The 24848-nt window shown below is 36.1% G+C and overlaps 1 protein-coding gene and 1 pseudogene across 2 annotated transcripts in view; both read right to left on the reverse strand.

Moving 5' to 3' along the window:
• Positions 1–24848, reverse strand: part of KCTD8 (potassium channel tetramerization domain containing 8) — a 257513-nt gene that overhangs the window by 194805 nt on the left and 37860 nt on the right. The gene's annotated exons all lie outside the window — the stretch shown is intronic.
• LOC137223162 (enhancer of rudimentary homolog pseudogene) lies at positions 12385–13057 on the reverse strand (annotated as a pseudogene).

Below are 24848 nucleotides of genomic sequence, written 5' to 3' on the forward strand. Positions count from 1 at the left end.
TGGTTAGGAGACTGGATTTAATTTTAAATTAACAAACAAATTAGAGAAGAGATTTGATCATAAAACCTTCAGGAATGACTTCATACATTTGGTACAGAGGAGAAGGAAAAGGAATGAGCAAGGTTGGGTACTACGAAGATAACCAAGACAGGACTATGTCACAGAAGCCAAAGACGGAGAGAGTTCTGGGGAGGGTGGGGGGAACTGATCAATACTGCCAAACATTACAGGCACAACATGGAGGTTATTCCATTTGTCCATTAGATGAGAACAGTTTCAATAAAATATTGAAAAGGCAGAAGCCAGATTGTGGGGGAGTAAAAAATAATTGATTACTGAGAGAATTCAGGAAACTCAATTTTGTAAGTGAAGGGAATAAGAGAAGTCAGTGAAGACAGACCACTCATATGGAAGTAATAATGGTGAAAAAAAAAATTGTTGGAATGTGGAAATTCTGGTTTCAATGCAGGTAGAGGCAAAGAGCCAGTGGAACAGGGAGAAACTAAGGATGTGAACAAGATCAGAGAGAAGGCAGGAGGGGATGGGATCTGAATCAGAGGTGAAAGAATTGCCCTAGGCAAAGGGTCAAGCAAAGAAGAGATCAATGGCCATTTTTATTGGATTAGAAAAAGCTAGTACAATCCATAAGTGATGGTCCCTCAGCAGGATAAAGGGTATCAAATAAAGCAACAGTGAGTGTATAGCTTGGGGACTTGAGGAAAAAGTAAAATTGGGAGAACATACTCTGTTAAATGTCAAAGGCATCCTCAAAAGATGAAAAACAGCAATCAAGTCATAGTAAGGGTCTCATTAAGGTTGGATAGCATCAATCACACAACAGAAGAAAAAGGCCCAAACGTAACTAGGAGTATCTTTACCTCTCTCCAACTGTAATGGAGATAAATCTGTTACTGAGTATCTACTCTAGATGGCATTGAAAATAAATATAGTCTTTTTAGATAAGCCAACTCATCACATTTTCAGCTGGCCTCTGAAACAACCTTGAATTTCCCACTACCATTCTTTAATTTCGCATTATTTTCTGTGATAAAAGGATACCTCACACTAGTTAGAGACTAGATAATTTACAATTGATACCAACTCTACTGTTCACAGTACATTTTAGAATTGTGTACCTGACATTTCAATTGCCTTTCTCTGTTCAAATAAATCTGCATTATTTTATTACTAGGAGAAGGCAGGCTCAGTCATATTTAATGTCTGATAACAAGTCTCTGTAAAGTTCCTTCAAAATTCCTCTGTAAAATAATGGCCTGTATTGCCTCCCCATAGCAAATGTTTAGTGTTTGAAGTATAGAATTTCACCTACTTTCCCACTGCTTCAGTGAGATAGTGATGTCAGGCAAAAACCATGATATTCCTGTCTCCTAGTTTCCATCTTCTCTAGAATGCTGTTACTATGCTCAGACTGGAGAGAAGAGAAAAAAAAAAAAAAAACAGACATCAAAAAGCACCTCTTTTAGCCTGCACGTACCCTTCTTGCTTAAGCACTGCTCCCCTCTGGGGCTAGGGTCATGGTGGAGGGGAGGGGAAAGCACACATTTAAAAGGAACAGAGCCAGCTCAGACCCAACCCTCAGGACCTCTGCCCCAGCAACTTGGGATCTGACCCCACCCCCAAAAGAGCAGTGATGACCAATGAGTAGAGGGGAAGCCCTGCTTCACACCTGGCTCCAGCCCTAGCCCCTCCATCTCCAGTCCACTTCCTACTAAGGTGATAACTGCTAGCATACCCTGAGGAAAGAAGTGACCTGCTTCCATGTCAAATTGGGCTCTCCAACCAAAAGCACTGAGCACACATGGTCCATGCAGGAATGCTTGGACATCACTTCAATACTGCAATAGGTAATTGTTTCACCGAAATTCATAGAGATAAAGACATTAAGCAGACTGAGAAAGCAGAAGAACTGGTCTCAACTGAAAGAGCAAGGGAAAACCCCTGAAAAAATAATGAAACAGAGATAAACAATTTACCAGATAAAAAATTCAAAACATTAGTAAATAAGAATGCTAACTGAATTAGGAAAAGAATAGATGAACACAGTCAGTGAGAATTTTAACAAGGGACAAGAAAATATAAAGGAAACCCAATCAGAAATGAAGATTCAATAACTGACATAAAAAACACACTAGAGGGGCTTCCCTGGTGGCGCAGTGGTTGAGAGTCCGCCTGCCGATGCAGGGGACATGGGTTCGTGCCCCGGTCCGGGAAGATCTCACATGCTACAGAGCAGCTGGGCCCGTGAGCCATGGCCGCTGAGCCTGCGCGTCCGGAGCCTGTGCTCCGTCCACAACGGGAGGCCACAATGGTGAGAGGCCCGCATACTGCAAAAAAAAAAAAAAAAATCACTAGAAGGAATGAATAGCAGACCAAGTGATACCAAAGAACACATAAGTGATCTGGAAGATAGAATAATGAAAATCACTTAATCAGAAGAGCAAAAAGAAAAAAAAATTTTTTAAATGAAAACAAGAGATTTGGGGGATAACATCAAGCATACCAACATCTGCATGATAGCAGTTCCAGAAGGAGAGGAGAAGGATAAGGGGCTTGAAATTGTATTTGATAAAATTGTGGCTGAAAACTTCCAAAACCTAAAGAAGGAAACAGATATCCACGTACAGGAAGCACAGAGTGTCCCAAACAAGATGAACCCAAACAGACCCACACCAAGACATATCATAATTAAAATAGCAAAATTTAAAGATAAAGAGAGAATTCTAAAGGCAGCAAAAGAAAAACAGAGTCATGTATGAGAGAACCTCCATAAAGCTATCAGCTGATTTTTGTGCAGAAACTTTGCAGGCCAGAAGGGATGGAAAGATATATTCAAAGGGCTGAAAGGGAGAAATATGCAACCTAAGATATTCTACCCAACAGAAACTTTGCAGGCCAGAGAGGTGGAAAGATATATTCAAAGGGCTGAAAGGGAAAAATATGCAACCTAAGGTATTCTACCCAACAAGACTATCACTTAGATTCAAAGGATAAAGAACTTCTCAAACAAGCAAAAACCAAAAGAGTTCATCAATACTAAACCACCCCTAAAAGAAATGTTAAAAGGTATTCTCTAAGTGGAAAAGAAGTAAGCATCTACAAGAAAGGTAAAATCCCACTAGAAAATGCAAATATATTGTAAGGGCTAAGGATCAAACACTTAAATAAGCTAGAACAAAGATTAAAAGACAAAAATTATAAAAGCAACTATAATCACAATAAACACTTAAGGGATAAACATGTATATGTAAAATAGGATGTCAAAAACACAAAAAGTGGGGGAGGAGAGCAATAAATATAGAGCTTTAAGACTGTATTTGAACTTAAATGACTACCAGTTTAAAACAGGAAGATATAGTTATAGGTCAACATATATGAACTCCATGGTAATGACATATAAAAAATCTACAATAGATACACAAAAACTAAAAAGAAAGGAACACAAGCATACTACTAAAGAAAATCATCAAAACACAAAGAAAGAAATATAAAAATAAAAAGAAGAAATGAACAGAGAATAGCTATAAAAACAACTGGAAAACAATTAATAAAATGGAAATAAGTACCTACCTATCAATAATTACTTTAAATGCTAATAAGCTAAATGCTCTGATCAAAAGACACAGAGTGGCTGATTGGTTAAAAAAATAAGACCCATCTATTTGCTGCCTACAAAAGACTCACTTCAGAGCTAAAGATACACACAGATTGAAAGTTAGAGGATGGAAAAAGATATTTCATGCAAATGCGAATACCAAGAAAGCAGGGGTAGCAATACTCATATCAGACAAAAAAAAAAAAGACTTTAAAACAAAGGTTATAACAAAGACAAAGAAGGGCATTACATAATGTAAAGGAAACAGTACAAGAAGAGGACATTATACTCATTAACATATATGCACCCAATACAGGAGCACCTAAATATAGAAAGCAAATATTAACAGACATAAAGGGAGAAACTGACAATAACATAATAATAGTATGGGGCTTTAATGCATCACTGACATCAATGGACAGATCATCCAGACACAAAATCAATAAGGCAACAGTATCTTAAATGACACAATAGACCAGTAGGACTTAAAAGAGGACATTCCATCCAAAAACAGCTGAATCCACATTATTTTCAGGTGCACATGGAACATTCTCCAGGACAGATCAAATGCTAGGGCACAAAACAAGTCTCAACAAATTTAAGAGGACAGAAATCATGACAAGCATTTTTTTCAACCACAAAGGTATGAAACTACAAATCAATTACAGAAAGAAAAGTGGGAGAAGCACAAACACATAGAGACTAAACATGCTACTTAAAAACCAATGGGTCAATAAAGAAGTCAAAGAGGAAATCAGAAAATACCTTGAGACAGATGAAAATGGCAACACAACACACCAAAATCTATGGGATGCAGCAAAAGCAGTTCTAAGAAGGAAGTTTAAAGTGACATAGACCTTCCTCAAGAAACAATAAAAAGGGCTTCCCTGGTGGTGCAGTGGTTGAGAGTCTGCCTGCCTATGCAGTGGACACGGGTTCGTGCCCCGGTCCAGGAAGATCCCACATGCCGCAGAGCGGCTGGGCCCATGAGCCATGGCCACGAGCCTGCGCATCCGGAACCTGTGTTACGCAACGGGAGAGGCCAGAGCAGTGAAAGGCCCAAGTACAGAAAAAAAAAAAAAGAAACAATAAAAATCTCAAAAAAAACCAACCTAAGTTACCAGCTAAAAGAACTAGAAACAGAACAAACAAAGCCCAAAGTCAGCAGAAACATAGGAACAATAGAGATCAGAGAGGAAATAATACAGACCAAAAAAAAAAAAAAAAAAAAAATCAGTGAAACCAAGAGCTGGTTTTTTGAAAAGATATACAAAACCTTTAGCTAGGTTTATAATGAAGAAAAATTAGAGGACCCACTAAACAAGATAAATGAAAAAAGAGAAACAACAACTGATGCAAGAGAGATATAAAAATTAATAAGAAGGAATACTAGAGACAGTTATATGTGAACAAATTGGACAATCTGGAAGAAATGGACAAATTTATAGAAACATACAACATGCCAAGACTGAATCAGGAAGAAACAGACAATTTGAACAGACTGATCACTAGAAGTAAAATTGACTTTATAATAAAAAAAACTTCCAGCAAACAAAAGTGCAGGACCAGTCAGTTTCACATAGAAATTCTACCAAAAACATAAAGAAGAAAAAATACCTATCCTTCTCAAAATATTTCCAAAACACTTGAAGTGGACAGAACACTCCCAAATTCATTTTACAAGGCCACCATTACCCTGATGCCAAAACCAGACAAAGACACCACAAAAAAAGAAAATTTCAGGCCAATATCTTGATAAATATAGTTGTAAAAATTCTCAACAAAATATTAGCAAACTGAACTCAACAGTATATGAGAAGGATAATACACTATGATCAAGTGGGATTTATTCCAGGGACACAAAGATGGTTGAATATTTGCAAATCAATCAGTGTGATACACCACATAAACAACAACAACAACAAAAAAGATAAAAATCACATGATCATACCAATAGATGTAGGAAAAGCAATGGAAAAAATTCAATATCCATTTATGATAAAAACTCTCATCAAAGTTGGCATGAAAGGAACACACTGTAAAATAATCAAGCCATTTATGACATACCCACAGCTAACATCATACTCAATGGTGAAAGCTGAAAGCCTTTCCTCTAAAATCAGGAACAAGACAAGGATGCCTGCTCCTCTCTCTACTTCTTTTTAATATATAATAGTATTGGAAGTCCTAGCCACAGTAATCAGACAAGAAAAAGAAAATAATGTATCGAATTTGGAAAGGAAAAATTAAAACAGTCACTATCTGTAGGTGACATGATACTCTATATAGAGAACCCTAAAGTCTCCACACAAAACTATTAGAACTATTAAATGATTTCAACAGGGCAGCAGGATACAACATTAATATATAGAAATCTCTTGAATATCTATACACTAATAATGAAATATAAGAAAGCAAAAGTAAAAAAAATAATTCTTATTTAAAATTGTATCCAAAAAAATACTTGGGAATAAACTTAACCAAGGAGGTGAAAGACCTATTCTCTGAAAGCTGTAAAACATTGATGAAAGGTATTTAAGATGATAAAAAGAAAGGGAAGATATCCCATGTTCTTAGATTGGAATAATTAACGTTAAAATGTTCACACTACCCAAAGCAGTCTATATATTTAATGCAATCCCTTTCAAAACACCCACGACATTTTCCACAGAACAAGAACAATCCTAAAATTTATATGGAATCATAAAAAACCCCAAATTGCCAAAGCAATCTTGAGGAAAAACAATGCTGGAGGTACCAAGCTCCCTGACTGTAGACTCTACTACAAAGCTACAGTAATAAAACAGAATGGTACTGCCACAAAAACATACACATAGATGAAAGGAACAGGCTAGAAAGCCTGGAAATAAACCCACACACTGATGGTCAATTAATCTATGACAAAGGAGGCAAGAATATATAATGGATAAAAGACAGAGAATGCAAAAGAATGAGATTAGAACATTTCCTCACACCATGTACAAAAATAAACTCAAAACTGTTTAAAGACCTAAATGTAACACCTGAAACCATAACACTCTTAGAAGAGAACATGCACAGAACACTCTTTGATATAAATCATAGGAATTTTTTTGGATCTGTCTCCTAGGACAAAAGAAATAAAAGTAAAAATAAACAAATGGGACCTAATTAAACTTAAAAGCTTTTGCACAGCAAAGGAAACCATTGACAAAATAAAAGGACAACCTATGGAAAATATTTGCAAGTGATCTATTTACTATCCAAATATATAATAGTATAATATTTACTATCCAAAATATATAAACAGCTCATACAACTCAACAATAAAAAAACAAATAAACTGATTAAAAATTTGACAGAGACCTAAATAGACATTTTTCCAAAGAAGACAAACAGATGGCTAACAGGCACATGAGAAAATGCTCACCTTGCTAATTATTAGAGAAATGCAAATCAAAACCACAATAAGATATCACCTCACACCTGTCAAAATGGCTCACCAAAAAGTCCGCAAATAACAAATGTTGGTGAATATGTAGAGAAAAGAGAACCCTAGTGCACTGTTGGTGGGATTGTAAATTAGTGCAGCCACTGTGGAAAACAGTATGGAGGTCCCTCAAAAAATTAAAAAATAGAACTACCATATGATCCAGCAATTCCACTGCTGGGTATACACCCAGAAAGAACAAAAACACTAATTCAAAAATATACATGTACCCCAATGTCCATAGCAGCACTATGTACAATAGCCAAGATATGGAAGCAACCCATCAGACAAATGGATAAAAAAGATGTGGTATATATATATACAGTGGAATACTAGCCGTAAAAAAGAATGAAATTCTGCCATTTGCAGCAATGTGGATGGACCTTGAGAATATTATGCTTAGTGAAATAAGTCAGAGAAAGACAAATACTGTATGATATCACTTATATGGGGAATCTGAAAAATAAAGCATATGAATGTACATAGCAAAACAAACAGACTCACAGATATAGACAACAAACTAGTGCTTACCAGAGGGGAGACGGAAGAAAGGGCAAAACAGGAGTAGGGGATCAGGAGATAGAAACTACTATGCATAAAATAGATAAAAAAACAAGGATATATTTTTATCCTTGTACAGCACAGGGAATTATAGCCATTGTTCTGTAATGACTTTATATGGAGTATAATATATAAAAATACAGAATCTCTATGCTGTACACCTGAAACTAAAATAATATTGTATATCAACTATACTTCAAAAACAAGATTTAAAAAGCAGCTCTTTTAGTACCTTCAATTCTGCAGGCTCAATCAATCTCATGGGAATTCACTATACGGCTATTTTGTTTCAGTTCAATATGGATAAATTTCATGATTTTGTTTTGATCATGAGTTTCTTAAGATGCAGTTTGGTATGATAAATAAATGCTGCAGACTTACGGTGCTAAGTGCTTTCAAACAAGACTTTACAATTCACACATTCAGTACTTTTCCTCTAATCACCATATCAGAAGCAAGAATCCTTTAGAACTCTCTGAAATGACTGAACTTTTCATCCTTGTTTTTTTCAGTGTGCTCCTCTTGTGTGCATCTTCTTATAGCTGTCACTGACTCACTGCCAAAGAAAGTGGGGCAGTACAGGCCAAAGGTTAGGTATTTGGGCTTTCAAGTCAGAATCCTGTGGGTATAAGCCACATTTGTGCAAGTTACTTCACCCCTCTGAGCCTTGATCTCCTCATCTATCAAATGAGAAGGAAATATTGCTTATGTTGCAGTTATGTTAAGGAGTAAATGAGTTAAGACCTGTAAAACATTTAACCCAGGACACAGTACACACTAAATCTTAACTAATGGCATTAGTTACTACTCTATTTAGGCATCCCCTCTTATTGCCATTTCCTTAATATTCTCTCTAAGCCTCAAAATACCTACACTGCTCCCTCCAGAAGCTACAACATTATTATGGTATTGAATAAATGAATCTGTTTTTTACACTGCCAGGAGCAGCATAGCTCTCCCAAAATAATCTTACACAAAGGACCATGAATTTCCACAAACTGAAATATATGATGAAGCATAAGGTAATCCAACAAAGATTCCCTTAGTTACATCAAGCTCTCAAATTAAAAAAAAATCCTAAATTCTTGAATGAAAATCTATTTTCTAGGTCAAAAATTGAATTTACAAAGGTAAAATACACCTGGCACTTGAATATACAGTGAGAAAGATTTAACCAGAGAACAACAACAAAATAAAGACTAATTCAGGGAGTTACATTTTTAACTTCTTAGATTTTAGTCATGCTGCTATCTGCTTTTTCATTTTAGTATCTCTGAATTTAAGCCTGTCAACCTCAAATGCATATTTTCTCTTTTATGCACAGCCCTTAGCTCAACAGAGTAATGAATATAAACAATAATCTATTAATGCAAATATTCCAAGACTCTACTTCTTCTTGGCATTAGAATCTTTAACAGAATATCAGTATTTAATTACTATTTAAATGAAATTGTCATATGACATTTAAATATATTAGAAAGAATAAAAATGCATAAATCCATGCTTTAGAAAAGAAAAATAAAACTACATAGAGAAAGAGACCTCAATAGTGCCACCATTAACCACTGTGTGAATTTAAGCAAAACTCTTGAGTCACAGAAGCCAGCTTACCCAGAAGCTACTAACGCTGAAGCTTCAAGGATCCCTCCCAGGCCCTAGGAGGAAGCCTAGCAATGGATTTACACTTAGATCTCATAAAATTTGCAAAAGATATCTTAACTGCAATTGATTCTAATTGCTGTCTTTTCCTATGTTGATTTCTGTCACACTGAAGTGTTTGTGAGCACTTCAGGAATCTGGCTAAGGGGAATTTGAATTAGGAATGCATGCTGTTTGATACACTGAAATTTTAAGTAGCTTCCATTATATTACCCATTCCAGAGTACAAATGGCTTCTAAGAACACTTCTACTGTCCACCAGCACAACTTACTCAGCTTTGAAACACAAAGGCATAGACTGAAGATTATATCATGATATAATTGTGTCCTTTGCCACCCACTATTAAAAGTAAGTGGTCAGTGAAGGAGAAACAAGATTGTCAATGAATGGAGCCAGAAGCTAATCTGTGAGAAATTCTTTCACTTATCGAACATTTTAATGTAAAAATGAAAATGGAAAATTTATCAACACAGTTAAAACGGAAGGTATCTCTTGTCAAGATATTCAACAATGAGCATATGTAAGCATAAAAGCATATTTGGGCAGGTTTCGAGTTGAGCAAAATAGAATTTATCAGAATTACTCTGTTTGCTGATCATAATATGAGTACATCTGTGTGTAAAGTCACATGGTTTATGCATCTCAATGATAAAAATGTATATTTCAATTTCAGTCATACAAGAGGAAAAGCGGAATTTTCTCTCATTTTTCCTATAGAAAATATTACAAAACCCTTTCAGTAGGTAGAAGGTAGAGGCATTCTATTAGTTTGCTAGGGCTGCTACAGTAAGTATCGCAGACTGGGTGGATTAAACAAAAGAAATTTATTTTCTTGTGGTTCTAGAGGCTGGAAGTCCAAAATCAAGGTGTCAGCAGGTTTGGTGTTTCCTTGGGTCTCCCTCCTTGCCTTGCAGATGGCAACCTTGTGATTGAGTCTTCACATGGTCCTTTCTCTGTGAGCACACATTCCTGGTGTCCCTTTGTGTATCCTAATCTCCTCTTCTTCAAAGGATACCAATCAGATTGGATTACGGCCCACCCTACAGGCCTCATTTTAACTCGAAGGCCCTATCTTCATTCTGAGATAACTAGGGGTGAGGGTCTCAACACACAAATTTTGGGGGAACACAATTCAGCCCATAACAGACACTAAGAGTATGCAGCTATAAAATGTAATTAAAAAGTAACTTTTGTAAACAATTAACAATTTTTTAACATCTTTATTGGAGTATAATTACTTTACAATGGTGTGTTAGTTTCTGCTTTATAACAAAGTGAATCAGCTATACATATACATACATCCCCATATCTCCTCCCTCTTGCGTCTCCCTTCCACCCTCCCTATCCCACCCCTCCAGGTGGTCACAAAGCACCAAGCTGATCTCCCTGTGCTATGCAGCTGGTTCCCACTAGCTATCTATTTTACATTTGGTAGTGTAACCACCAATGTTCATGTCACTCTCTCACTTCGGATTTTGGGATGTTTTCAACATTTGTCATCTTTTTTAAATGTGCAATTTGTTACAATTTATTTTCTCATGTGAAAGATACATTCACTTTTGTACTGAGTTTTTTATTCATAATTTGCTTTGTATTCCTTCAAGAGAGCTGCTTGCCCTCCATATTGCACTGGATTCAGTTGTTAAAAAAGGAGGATCCATTCCCATCTCATAGATTCAATATCTTTATAGGTTCAATTGATCAATCTCTAAAATAGAAATCATTTTATTGATGTTGAAAAATGTGTAGTTTCCATTTCAATACAAGATATCTGCATTTTGCAAAGAAATGGTCATCTCTGAAATGTCATATATTGAAATTGTTTCCTAGAAGGCCATAAATAAAGTGCCTTTTTCCTAACATACAACTGTCCTTAAATCCAGACATTAAATTCCTTGCCATGTTATTATATTTCATGTCTTGTTCCTACCTCTCTATATAAAAGTCATAAGTAGAAAAACGTTTAAATACCAATGAAGGAAATGTTGCCTAGTGACACCAGCAGTATCTACATGAGCCTGCCCTTGCCAAGAGGACAAACGTATGAAATTTTACATTTCTATATTATAGTCTATACATCATTCTTTAATGAGGTACTAATTGTGTAAACCTGTATAGAGTTTCTCCTGGATCATCAGCATGCCCTTGAGTATGATCTAAGTTTTGCCTTAGGTCTAAGGAGATAGAATCCAGAAGAGGAAATAGACTGAATGACCTCAAGAGCTGGCCTGTTTGACAGATAAGCAGGGCAGTAGTGAGAGAGAGAAATTGGGAAGTTGATTCATAAAATCCTCATATTTTGCATTTCAAGAAATCTAACTCACACTCATTCACGATTCTATCATTTTATGTTTAATTTCATGTTTGAAGTCACATAAAAGTAATGAAGCTTGTCAAGCAATCTCACTTTAAACAAGTAAGAAGAATTTAGGTCAGATTTCAGGTGCTAAATGCCTCTCTTGTTTCATAATAATCACGGTTCACCTTCATGTGGCAAGGTTTGAAGTAAAATATTTGGGGTTGTTTAGGACAAAGCTGCTTTGAAAAGCCTAAAGAAAGTACAGTTCAAAGTAAATAACCGCAATTTTATTTTTCAAAATTTAAATTTCATGAGCTTCTTAATTTAGGTCTGGATTTCTACATTCTAGGATCTAAAATTAATGATATTTACCAGCTTTTGTTCCAACCAAAACAATAGCAGAAAAAGGATTTAAAACACTCATGCATGGTCTTAGGTCAAAAAATAATTGCAAAATGTGCTCCTATTAAGGGTAAAAGATCTGATTAGCCAGGTCGTTAAAATCAAGCAAGAGTAGAATAGGGCATGGTCATAATTCGTGTCACTCTTCTAATTTTCTTGTTTCGTCCTCTGGAACTCTACTCAAATAGCCCCACATAGCAAGAAAAAAAGTATTATCCAATCTTCTCTTAACCCAAGCTAAAAACCAAAAAGTTTCTTAATGGTGGTCAATGTTAACTTGGGGATGAATTAACCAATCATCTCTCTAGTTATGAGTATTTTTTTTTAGCTAAAGAACATTTATTTGTTTTTCACTAAGACTTTTTCTTGAGGACATAACTAAACCGCATCACCACCCCCCACCCCAATGTGAAGAAGGGTTAGTACAGTGAATGTTATAAAGCAGATAGGAACAGTTTGAAGGACTGGAACCAACATTAACTGGCAAAAACCAACTTCCATCTAAATCATAATAAAAATGTTTAAGTAAAAAAAAGGAGGGGACGGGGGGAAAGGGGGTTTCAGATTGAACAAGATCCTCACATTTCATCTAATACATTCAATCCTGGCTAGAGTGCACCAAAATGGAAACAGGATTACTATAATACAAAACTTCCACTGCAGCACACTGTACACAGCTGTGTTCCAAGCCCACCCCGTCCCCCTAATGCTTCCAAACTCAACTCTTTCCTTGCCTGTTGTGCCTGTCGACAAAGGAGCACCTGGATCTTCTCTTTAATCCAGTCCTTGTTATGAGGCTGGTTTGTCTGGGTATCAGCTCAGTAAACAAGGCAGCTGAGGTCTGCCAGGTCATCAACAGAATCAAACAACTGACTGATATCATATGTGATAGAGGGGCTGTTGGGATTCATTCTCTTCAGATGTTCTTCATACATTTTACAAACACCTTCCATGCATTCATTTACAGATTCATAGTCAGCATAAGTTCTGCCTTCTCGCCTCTTGGTAGGCTGTTACCAGCAAAATGGTGTGAGACATAGCACCAAACTCTTTCTCTGCAGCCACTCCTGACTCGGCCGCTGCACCTAGTTATGACTATTTTGAAGAGCTTGCCCAGTTTCCTCCAGAGAACAACCAATAGTACAGTTCTTCTCATTCCAAAGCACATCTTTATACTCTGAGCCATTCTGCGCACAAGTTTTAGAGGGAACTAAACAAGAGTAGAAGAGATGGGTGGCTATGCTAGAAGATGAGCATGATATTTTGACAGCCCTGCTTTCTTTGAGATCAACTTATATTTTGCACTTCTTGGTGAGGTTATAGTCAATAGAAAAATATAATACATCTCATCTAGATTGAGACATTTCTGCTTTCTTCATTATATTCTGGATACCCTCTTCCTCTCCCCACACTGGGATAGCATCCAAGGATGAGGAGGCGAAAATACAGTGGATATCAGTTCTGAGATTAAGATAGAAAATGGACAAATATTTGGTAGTCAGCATAAAATGCAAAGGATATACTGGATATCTTTCAAGAGCAAAATATAGTCTGGATAGTTAACTTCAAAGCATAATTTTATGCACTGAAAGATATGGCTCTTCTCTTTACTTAACTCAAACATGATCTATAAAATATCAAATGTAAGAAAAGGATTTAGGAGAATAAATATCTATGGCAATGACAGATTTGACCAAAAAGAAAAGAAGTTGAAGTAAAATTTTTGAAAAAAATTCAAGTGATTCAAGTGCATCCCATCTGTGCTTCTTGTCACATTATTTTTATCCTCAAATTTACATATTGTATTTACAAATGTTTCTGTTCTCAGGTTAATTTTAAGAGCTCAAGTTGGGTATTTAAATGTTTGAATTAAGCATAACAACTAAATAAATATGAGAACACAAATCTTGGATGTTAAATGCATATAGAAGACTATCAAATTTGTCTTCTTAATCCTCAGCCAACACTTGAGTTCAGTTCCATCTAATAATCCACTAGAGATTCCACTGTATTGTCCAACCATCAACCCACAATTCTCTAAATACATTACTTTTTCTTCCTCAGCAAAGTACTGCTTTACATTGTTTCCTTACTTCAATCAATATTATCAACATTCTTTCAATTATTTAAAATACAAATTTCAGCATCTTCATTTTCTCTTTCATCTCCAAATAAGTTCTAAAGACACTGCCTTCCAACATCTCCTCTTTTATTAACTTAGGCAAGGTTTTCATCATTCTCGTCTCAACTACCACAATAAACTCCTAATTCATTTTAATGTTCAAACACTACCTCTTTCTAGTTACCCTGACATAGACATCACATCAATTTTTTTTTTAATTCACTATTTTCACCATGACATTCCATCACCTTGGATCAAATCCTTCAATAATTATTTACCACCTACTCTAACAATTTTAAGCTTTCTAGTCTGTTACCTACTTTCTCACACTGCCTACCAAGTTCTCATACTTCAAGAGTTAATCTGGTCTTACCTCTTCTCTGATTTTTCTTTACCCTGTGTCATTAGAAGCAGTATGGTAGAGTAGGAAACATTTACTCTGAGGCTTCAGGTGACTGTGAGATGAAATCCCAGCCCTGTCATCTATCCACTGGGAAGAACAAGTTAAATCCTTGAAGTTTGGCTTCATTATATGCAGTACACGAGATAATAAAGCCAAATTCCTACGGCCAATGAAAGATTAAATGAAACAGTGTATGTAAAGTACTAGCAAGGACAAATGATTTTACTTGGCAGATTATTAAATACTAATCCATATTTCTAAATATAACAGTAAAGTGTTGTTAACATTATGACCTTGACTCACCAAATGATGCCTAAACATTTATTAAACAAAAAAGAAATATCTGTAGCAAACTCTTATTACTACCATATATTCTTGTTCTATGGGCCCTTTGAAAATTGATAATATATACCTGGTGTATGTCCTTCATTTAACTAGAATTCTTTATTAACAAAAAAATAAATAAATAATAATTCCCTCAAATGACATATCCACAAACAGCCAGACAAAACTTAATATATTTAATGGTTAAGGAATGAGTGTGAAGATTTTTTGAATTTAGAAAGACCTGGATGGAAAATTTCTAACCATCCTTTTAGAATTATGATTCTTCTGAGTGAAATGACTGACGAAGAAGAAAGTGACATTTTTAAATACCCAAGGGAGACCCCAAGCAAAATCTGCAACTCTTCCAAGAAAGAACTGTCATACAATATCAAGTTGTGCTGGCAGAGCAGTCCATATCCTCTAAGAGGCAGGAGGACAAGCTGGTGACTCAAGTGGTCTAGCTGTAAGAAGCATGGTGGTAGCGAGCGGAGAGATTATAAGGAACTGATGGGGTAAGAGGGACATTCAGAAACTAAGAAATAATAGTGAAGTGGTAGCTGGGTGCTTATCTTTAGCTTACACAAAAATAATCATTTTAAGGGACATAATTCAGTAACATTTTACCAACTTGGTAGAGATTATGAAGCTAGCAATTTCAACCATGTAGAAAAATATACTCAAAAATCTGCAGAAGAAAAAAAAAAGCTTTCAGCCATCTTTATTATTTTGGAAAGAACTGAATGACTCTCATTATCAGCTTTCCAGTTTATAGTGTATTTTAAAAGAACAAGGGTTGAAATAAGTGATAGAATAGAGCACCTAGGAAACAGAAAAAAAGAAATTGGCAACTAAATACCTGACATAAAGGACAAAAGGAGAAAACACACAAAAATCCAAAGCACAGCATTCCGAGGCTTTTACTACAAGTTCTCTCAGCCTTATATTTTTCAACTGCTCCAGGGGCTTCACTTAACTTTTTAACAGTACAGTGACTAGTATTCTGAATGAAGAACCTTCTTAATTTTACTCATCCTCCAAAAAACTCTCCCTAAAATATATTGCATAATTTCCTCCATTATTATACATATTATGTAGATTCTAATATAATATTTTTTCTTGAGATATTGCTGTAAAAAGCTAAAATACTTAAATACTCTGAGAATAAAATATATGTTCTCTTTACTCTGTGAATTATATAGAAATTGTGTTCAAGCTAATAAGTATGGTCCTCTTGTTTGATGGATCTCAACATCACTCTGGATTAATGCCTAGTGACAAATAGTGACTAAATATAAGACTAAATCACATTAATGATAAACATGCATTGAATACTTTTTATGGTCCAATACTGGGTCATACTCTTTGCCTGTTTTATCTTACTTAATAGTCTCAATCATTTTTATGCTATAACTGTAATTATTCTTCTTATTTTACAGTTGAGAAAACTGATGCATACAAACGTAAATTAATCTTTCCATATTCCTAATGAAAAGGGACAATAGTATATATGTTGTGATTCCCTGATTTGTCACTTTCCAAAACAGTTGTACAAAATACTGTGTTAACATAATTAAGAGTTTCCGACATCTAACACATTTGGGAAACTTAAGGTTAGGTTCAATATATTTCACACAGGACTTTTGAATGATTTTAACATCTTAAGGGGTACTAGGTCTCCAAGAAGGGTACATAAAATGTAGACTAACATTCAGTTTATCTCACCATTATTTGTTCATGCACTCCACTTTTCTTAGAGCATCTTGAAAAACTAGTTTTTCTTGGGACAAACTTAGAAAACAGCTTATTTATAAAAAGTACAATAACTGTTTTCATACAATCATCAGTTCTTTGATACAAAGTTGAGAACGTAATGCCAAAAAAACACAATTCATAGGGCTTCCCTGGTGGCTCAGTGGTTGAGAGTCCACCTGCCGATGCAGGGGACACGGGTTCATGCCCTGGTCTGGGAAGATCCCACATGCCGTGGAGTGGCTGGGCCCGTGAGCCATGGCCACTGAGCCTGCGAGTCCAGAGCCTATGCTCTGCAACAAGAGAGGCCACAACAGTGAGAGGCCCGCATACCACAAAAAAAAAAAAAAAACACAATTCATAAAAATAATTCTGTTTTTCCAAATATAGTACACATGGTGTTATGGGTTGAATTGTGTCCCCCAAAGAAGGTATGTTGAAATTCTAACCCCCAGGTCTTCAGAATATTACCTTATTTGAAACTAGAGTTGTAACCCATGTAATTAGTTCAGATGGGGTCATACTGGAGTAGGGTAGGACCTTATTCTGACATGACTGGTGTCCTTATACGAGGAGGAGACACTGGAAGGAGAATACCATGTGAAAACACAGACACACTGGGAAAATGCCATGTGATGACACAGGTGGCAGTTGCAAGCCAAGCAACAGACTGACAGCCACCAACAAACAGGCAAGGAAGGAGTCTACTAAGTGTCTTGGTGGAGCATGGCCCCACAGATACCTAGATTTTGAACTTCTCCAGAACTGTAAGATAATAAATTTCAAATCTCTTAAGTCACCCAGTATATGGCACTTTCTTATAGCAACCCTAAGGAAACCAATACGCATGGGTTACAAGAACACAAAACATTGATATCTTGAACATGGGATAAAATATAGAATATTTAGGGCTTCCCTAGTGGCGCAGCAGTTGAGAGTCCGCCTGCCGATGCAGGGGACACGGGTTCGTGCCCCGGTCCAGGAAGATCCCACATGTCATGGAGCAGCTAGGCCCGTGAACCATGGCCGCTGAGCCTGCGCGTCTGGAGCCTGTGCTCCGCAACGGGTGAGGCCACAGCAGCAAGAGGCCCGCGTACCACAAAAAAAAAAAAAAAAAAGAAAGCTGGAGTAGCAATATTCATATCAGATAAAATAGGCTTTAAAATAAAGAATGTTACAAGAGACAAGGAAGAACACTACATAATGATCAAGGAATCAATCCAAGAAGAAGATATTACAATTATAAATATATATGCACCCAACATAGGAGCACCTCAATACATAAGGCAACTGCTAACAGCTATAAAAGAGGAAATCGACAGTAACACAATAATAGTGGGGGACTTTAACACCTCACTTACACCAATGAACAGATGATCCAAACAGAAAATTAAGAAGGAAACAGAAGCTTTAAATGACACAATAGACCAGATACATTTAATTGATATTTATAGGACATTCCATCCAAAAACAGCAGATTACACTTTATTCTCAAGTGCACACGGAACATTCTCCAGGATAGATCACATATTGTGTCACAAATCAAGCCTCAGTACATTTAAGAAAATTGAAATCATATCAAGCATCTTTTCTGACCACAAGGCTATGAGATTAGAAATCAATTACAGGGAAAAAAAACGTAAAAAAACAAACACATGGAGGTTAAACAATACGTTACTAAATAACCAAGAGATCACTGAAGAAATCAAAGAAGTCAAAAAATACCTAGAGACAAATTACAATGAAAACACAACAATTCAAAACCTATGGGATGCAGCAAAAGCAGTTCTAAGAGGGTAGTTTATAGCAATACATACAAGCCTACCTCAAGAAACAAGAAAAACCTCAAATAAACAATCTAACCTTACACTTAAAGGAACTAGAGAAAGAAGAACAAACAAAACCCAAAGTTAGTAGAAGGAAAGAAATAATAAAGATCAGAGCAGAAATAAATGAAATAGAAACAAAGAAAACAATAGCAAAGATCAATAAAACTAAAAGCTGCTTCTTTGAGAAGATAAAAAAATTGATAAATCTTTAGCGAGACTCATCAAGAAAAAGAGGCAGAGGATTCAAACCAATAAAATTAGAAATGAAAAAGAAGAAGTTACAATGGACACTGCAGGAATACAAAGCATCGTAAGAGAGTACTAAAAGCAACTCTATGCCAATAAAATGGACAACCTGGAAGAAATGGACAAATTCTTAGAAAGGTATAACTTTCCAAGACTGAACCAGAAATAAATAGAAAATATGAACAGACCGATCACAAGTAATGAAATTGAAACTGTGATTAAAAATCTTCCAACAAACAAAAGTCCAGAACCAGATGGCTTCACAGTAGAATTCTATCAAACATTTAGAGAAGAGATAACACCCATCCTTCTCAAACTCTTCCAAAAAACTGCAGAGGAGGGAACACTCCCAAACTCATTCTAGGAGGCTACCATCACCCTGATACCAAAACCAGAGAGAAATACTACAAAAAAGAAAATTACAGGGCTTCCCTGGAGGCACAGTGGTTGAGAATCTACCTGCTAATGCAGGAGATACAGGTTCAAGCCCTGGTCTGGGAAGATCCCACATGCCATGAAGCACTAAGCCCACATGCCAGAGCTACTGAGCCTGTGCTCTAGAGCCCACGAGCCACAGCTACTGAAGCTTGCATGTCTAGAGTCCATGCTCCGCAACAAGAGAAGCCACCACAATGAGAAGCCCACAAACCGTATGAAAAGTATGCCCAGCTCTCTGCAACTAGAGGAAGCCCATGTGCAACAACGAAGACCCAACGCAGCCAAAATAAATAAATAAATAAATTTTTGAAATAAAAAAAAGAGAAAATTACAGACCAATATCACTGATGAATACACATGCAAAAATCCTCAACAAAATACTAGCAAACAGAATCCAACAGCACATTAAAAGGATCATACACCATGATCAAGTGGGATTTTCCCAGGGATGCAAGGATTCTTCAACATACCCAAACCAATCAATGTGATACACCACATTAACAAACTGAAGGATAAAAACCATGTGGTATTCTCAATAGATGCTGAAAAAGCTTTTGACAAAATTCAACACCCATGTTTGATAAAAACTCTCCAGAAAGTGGGCACAGAGGGAACCTACCTCAACATAATAAAGGCCATATATGACAAACTCATAGCAAACATCACTCTCAATGGTGAAAAACTGAAAGCATTTCCTCTAAGATCAGGAACAAGACAAGGATGTCCACTCTTGCCAGTATTATTCAAAATAGTTTTGGAAGTCCTAGCCATGGCAATCAGAGAAGAAAAAGAAATAAAAGGAATCCAAATTGGGAAAGAAGTAAAACTGTCACTGTTTGTAGATGACATGATACTATACATAGGTAACCCTAAAGATGCCACCAGAAAGCTACTAGAGCTAATTAATGAATTTGGTAAAGTTGCAGGATACAAAATTAATGCACAGAAATCTCTTGCATTCCTGTACACTAACAACAAAAAATCTGAAAGAGAAATTAAGGAAACACTCCCATTTACCATTGCAATAAAAAGAATAAAATACCTAGGAATAAACCTAAGGAGACAAAAGCCCTGTATGCAGAAAACTATAAGACACTGATGAAAGAAATTAAACATGATACAAACAGATGGAGAGATATACCACGTTCTTGGATTGGAAGAATCAACATTGTGAAAACGACTATACTACCCAAAGCAATGACTACAGATTCAATGCAATCTCTATCAAACTACTGCTGGCATTTTTCACAGAACTAGAACAAAAAATTTCACAATTTGTATGGAAACACAAAAGACCCCGAATAGCCAAAGCAATCTTGAGAAAGAAAAACAGAGCTGGAGGAATCAGGATCCCAGACTTAAGACTATACTACAAAGCTACAGTAATCAAGACAGTATGGTATCGGCACACAACCAGAAATATAGATCAATGGAACAGCATAGAAAGCCCAGAGATAAACCCAAGCATCTATGGTCAACTAATCGATGACAAAAGAGGCAAGGATATACAATGGAGAAAAGACAGTCTCTTCAATAAGTGGTGCTGGGAAAACTATGCAGCTACCTGAAAAAGAATGAAATTAGAACACTTACTAACACCATACACGAAAATAAACTCCAAATGGATTAAAGACTTAAATGTAAGACAGGACACTTTAAAAATCTCAGAGGAAAACATAACATAAATCACAGAAAGATCTTTTTTGACCCACCTCTTAGAGTAATGGAAATAAAAACAAAAATAAATAAATGGGACCTAATGAAACTTATAAGCTTTTGCACAACAAAGGAGACCATAAACAAGATGAAAAGACAACCCTCAGAATGGGAGAAAATATTTGCAAACGAATCAATGGACAAAGGATTAATCTCAAAAATACATAAACAGCTCATGAAGCTCAGTATTAAAAAAACAAACAACCCAATCAAAAAATGGGCAGAAGACCTAAATAGACATCTCTCCAAAGAAGACATACAGATGGCCAAGAGGCACATGAAAAGCTTCTCAACATCACTAATTATTAGAGAAATGGAAGTCAAAACTACAATGAGGGGGCTTGCCTGGTGGCGCAGTGGGTGAGAGTCCTCCTGCCGATGCAGGGGACACAGGTTCATGCCCCGGTCTGGGAAGATCCCACATGCCGCGGAGCGGCTAGGCCTGTGATCCATGGCCGCTGAGCCTGCACGTCCAGAGCCTGTGCTCTGCAACGGGAGAGGCCACAACAGTGAGAGGCCCGTGTACCACAAAAAAAAAAAAAAAAAAAAACTACAATGAGGTATCACTTAACACCAGTTAGAATGGGAATCATCAGAAAATCTACAAACAACAAATGCTGGAGAGGGTGTGGAAAAAAGGGAACCCTCTTGCACTGTTGGTGGGAAGGTAAATTGATACAGCCACTATGGAGAACAGTATGGAGGTTCCTTAAAAAACTAAAAATAGAATTACCATACGACCCAGAAATCCCACTACTGGGCATATACCAGAGAAAACCATAATTCAAAAAGACACATGCACCCCAATGTTCATTGCAGCACTGTTTACAATAGCCAGGTCATGGAAGCAACCTAAATGCGCATCAACAGACAAATGGATAAAGAAGATGGTGTACACACATACAATGGAGTACTACTGAGCCATAAAAAGGAACGAAATTGGGTCATTTGTAGAGACGTGGATGGACCTAGAGACTGTCATACAGAGTGAAGTAAGTCAGAAAGAGAAAAACAAATATTGTATATTAACACATATATGTGGAATCTAGAAAATTCGTACAGATGAACTGGTTTGCAAGGCAGAAATAGAGACACAGATGTAGAGAACAAACATATGGACAGCAAGGGGGGAAAGTGGGTGGGGGATGGTGGTGGGATGAATTGGAAGATTGGGATTGACATATATACACTAATATGTATAAAATAGATAACTAATAAGAACCTGCTATATAAAAAATAAATCTAAAAAAAATAAAACTGTCAACATTTTAAAAAGTAGATTGCAAAAAAAAATAATCAAATGTATCACATTTATTTTTAAAAAAGGGTACTATAAATAGGTCCCCAAGTTATAATTTTTCAAACTTGGTATCCATAAGATACCAAGTACATTAGCTTAATTGGTTCAGAAGACTTAGTACAACTTCTAAAAGCAATACATATATATTAGAAGACAGCATCAAGACATATACCTTTGAAAATTTGCCTTCTATGAAAGGAATTCCTATAACATTTGCTTTTTTGATAGACTTGGAGGCAGACCTTGGCCTAAGATTACACATTTTAAGAGTATTTAATTGGACAGAATAGCCCCCAGGTACATAACACAATGAAAAAGGAAGCACTTACAACGATGACACTCAAAATACAATTTAAAATTAATGCTATCATTTTTCTAGCCACATTGTCAATTAGTTAAATTATTTAATATGATGTAAAGCTATTTGCCTGAGATTTCATATAGGTAATTTTTATTTATTTGGAGGGCTGGTCCAAAGCACAAAAATACCCTTCTTTCTTCTCAGTCCTTCCTCCCAGTTATCTTCACCTTGTCTGATCATGCTTTCCTGCTACTGCAATTTAGTCATTAGTTCAGAACTTATAAAATGAATAGACAGCACAATAAAATATTGCCTGTATTCCATCTAGAAGTCACTCCCAGGTAAAAGATTCTTATTCTGTCCTTATATTTTGCTGTTTAATACAGTAAATCCTATAATAACAGTACCTATTACATCTCATCAAGTCAATGCAGACATATAGATAGCATCAATATATGGAAGGCCCTCAAAAAGGAAAATTCATTGTATAATTTACCTAAACTGACAGTGAAAAGCATAAGCACATCTAAAAAAGTCAGATTAAAGTAATTATTAAAATTTTTAAAACTACTATTATGATACATTAATATTTAACTGAATTAGCATCTTTAGAAAAACAGCAATTCCATGGAAATAAATTTCCCAAGTAACTGAAACTTTTAACTTCATTTTTCTTTTTTGAAGTATAGTTGATTTACAATATTACATTAGTTTCAGGTATACAGCATAGTGATTCAGTATTTTTACAGATTTATACTCCATTGAAAGTTACTATAAGATAATGGCTATAATCCCTTGTGCCATACAATATATCCTCGTTGCTTATCTATTTTGTACATAGTTGTTTGTACCTCTTAATCCCCTACCCCTGTATTTCCCCTCGCCTCTTCCTTCTCCTCAATAATAACCAGTAGTTTGTTTTCTATATCTGTGAGAATTTCATTCTTTTTTATAGCTGAGTAATACTTCACTTTATATATATACAACTTCATTACCCATTCATCTATTGATGGACACTGGGTTGCTTCCACATCTTGGCTATTGTAAATAGTGCTTCTATGAACACCTGGGTGTTTGTATCTTTTCAAATTAGTGGTGGGTTTTTTTTCTGGATATATACCCAGCAGTGCAATTGCTGGATCATATGGTAGTTATTTTTAGTTTTTGGAGGGATGAAACTTGCAACTTTAAAAGATAAACTTTGGAAAAGAAGTCCTCACCCTTACAGGTAGAAATTTCTAAATATATGACCTACATCCTTGCGACTTCTAGTAGGTAACTAAGAAGTACTTGAACATCAATTAACATTAGCCTGTAAGAGTTGAACCAGTAAATTTAACACATAAGGAATAAAATGAGCTATTACAGAAACCTGCCTAAAGGACCAGATTTCTCGTAAATCAGTGCTTAAAGAGCAGTCTGGAAATATAACTGCACCATTGTTAAATGTGAAAAATGTAAGTATCTGATCAACAGTGTTACAACACCCACAGAAAGACTATCTAGATGGCTGCGGTAGGCAGAATAATGCCCTGTAAACTGTGCAGCCCCCAATCCTCAAAACCTGTGAGTATGTCACTTTATTTGGCAAAAGAGATCTTGCACATGTGATTAAGTTAAGGATCTTGAGATGGGGAGATAAGTATTACCCAGGTGGACCCTGAGTCATTATAAATGAAAGAGAGTGGCAGGAGAACCAGAGACATAGATTTGAAATATTACTCTGATGGCTTTGAAGATGGAAGGGACCCAGGAACTAAGCAATACAGGCAGGGTTCTAGAAGCTGGAGGAAGCAAGGAAACACACTGTCCACTAGAGCCTCCTGAAGAAACACAGCCCTGCTGACACTTAAATTTTAGCCTGATGGACCCTTTCCAGACTTCTGACCTCCAGAACTGTAAAACGTACGTTGTTTTAAGCCACTAACTTTGTGGTAATTTGTTACAGCAGCTATAGATAACTAATATGGTGGGCTTCATAGAGTACTGAAAACATACTGGAAAAGAACAAAATATCGGAAAGATGTTTTTATTCAGCATTACCAAAGGAGAAAGACTCTGAAGTGCACTAGTTATTGGAAACTCTTTTTGGTCAGGAGACTTTAATGGGTTTTTAAGCAACTTGGATAAAAAAATTCCCCAAACAGTGCAATTCTCTTTGATTTGCTTCAGTGCTCCTAATGAAAACTTCTAGTGACCAAATTGGCATCTAGGATATAAAATAAGAAGAAAGTGCTCAGAATAGTGAATTGTACTATAAAAATGGCATTGTCTCCACTACAAATGAGCCAAAAGTAGGAGCATCTCCTGATCCTTTTGAGTCCATTTAAAAAGATGCATCTCAACAAATTATCTGCCCTCCCGCCTACTGCCCATAGCTGAGGATTAGATTGATGACCATTCTTTCAGAGGT

The sequence above is a fragment of the Pseudorca crassidens genome, chromosome 4, assembly GCF_039906515.1.
Source record: "Pseudorca crassidens isolate mPseCra1 chromosome 4, mPseCra1.hap1, whole genome shotgun sequence".
NCBI classification, from domain to species: Eukaryota; Metazoa; Chordata; class Mammalia; order Artiodactyla; family Delphinidae; genus Pseudorca; species Pseudorca crassidens.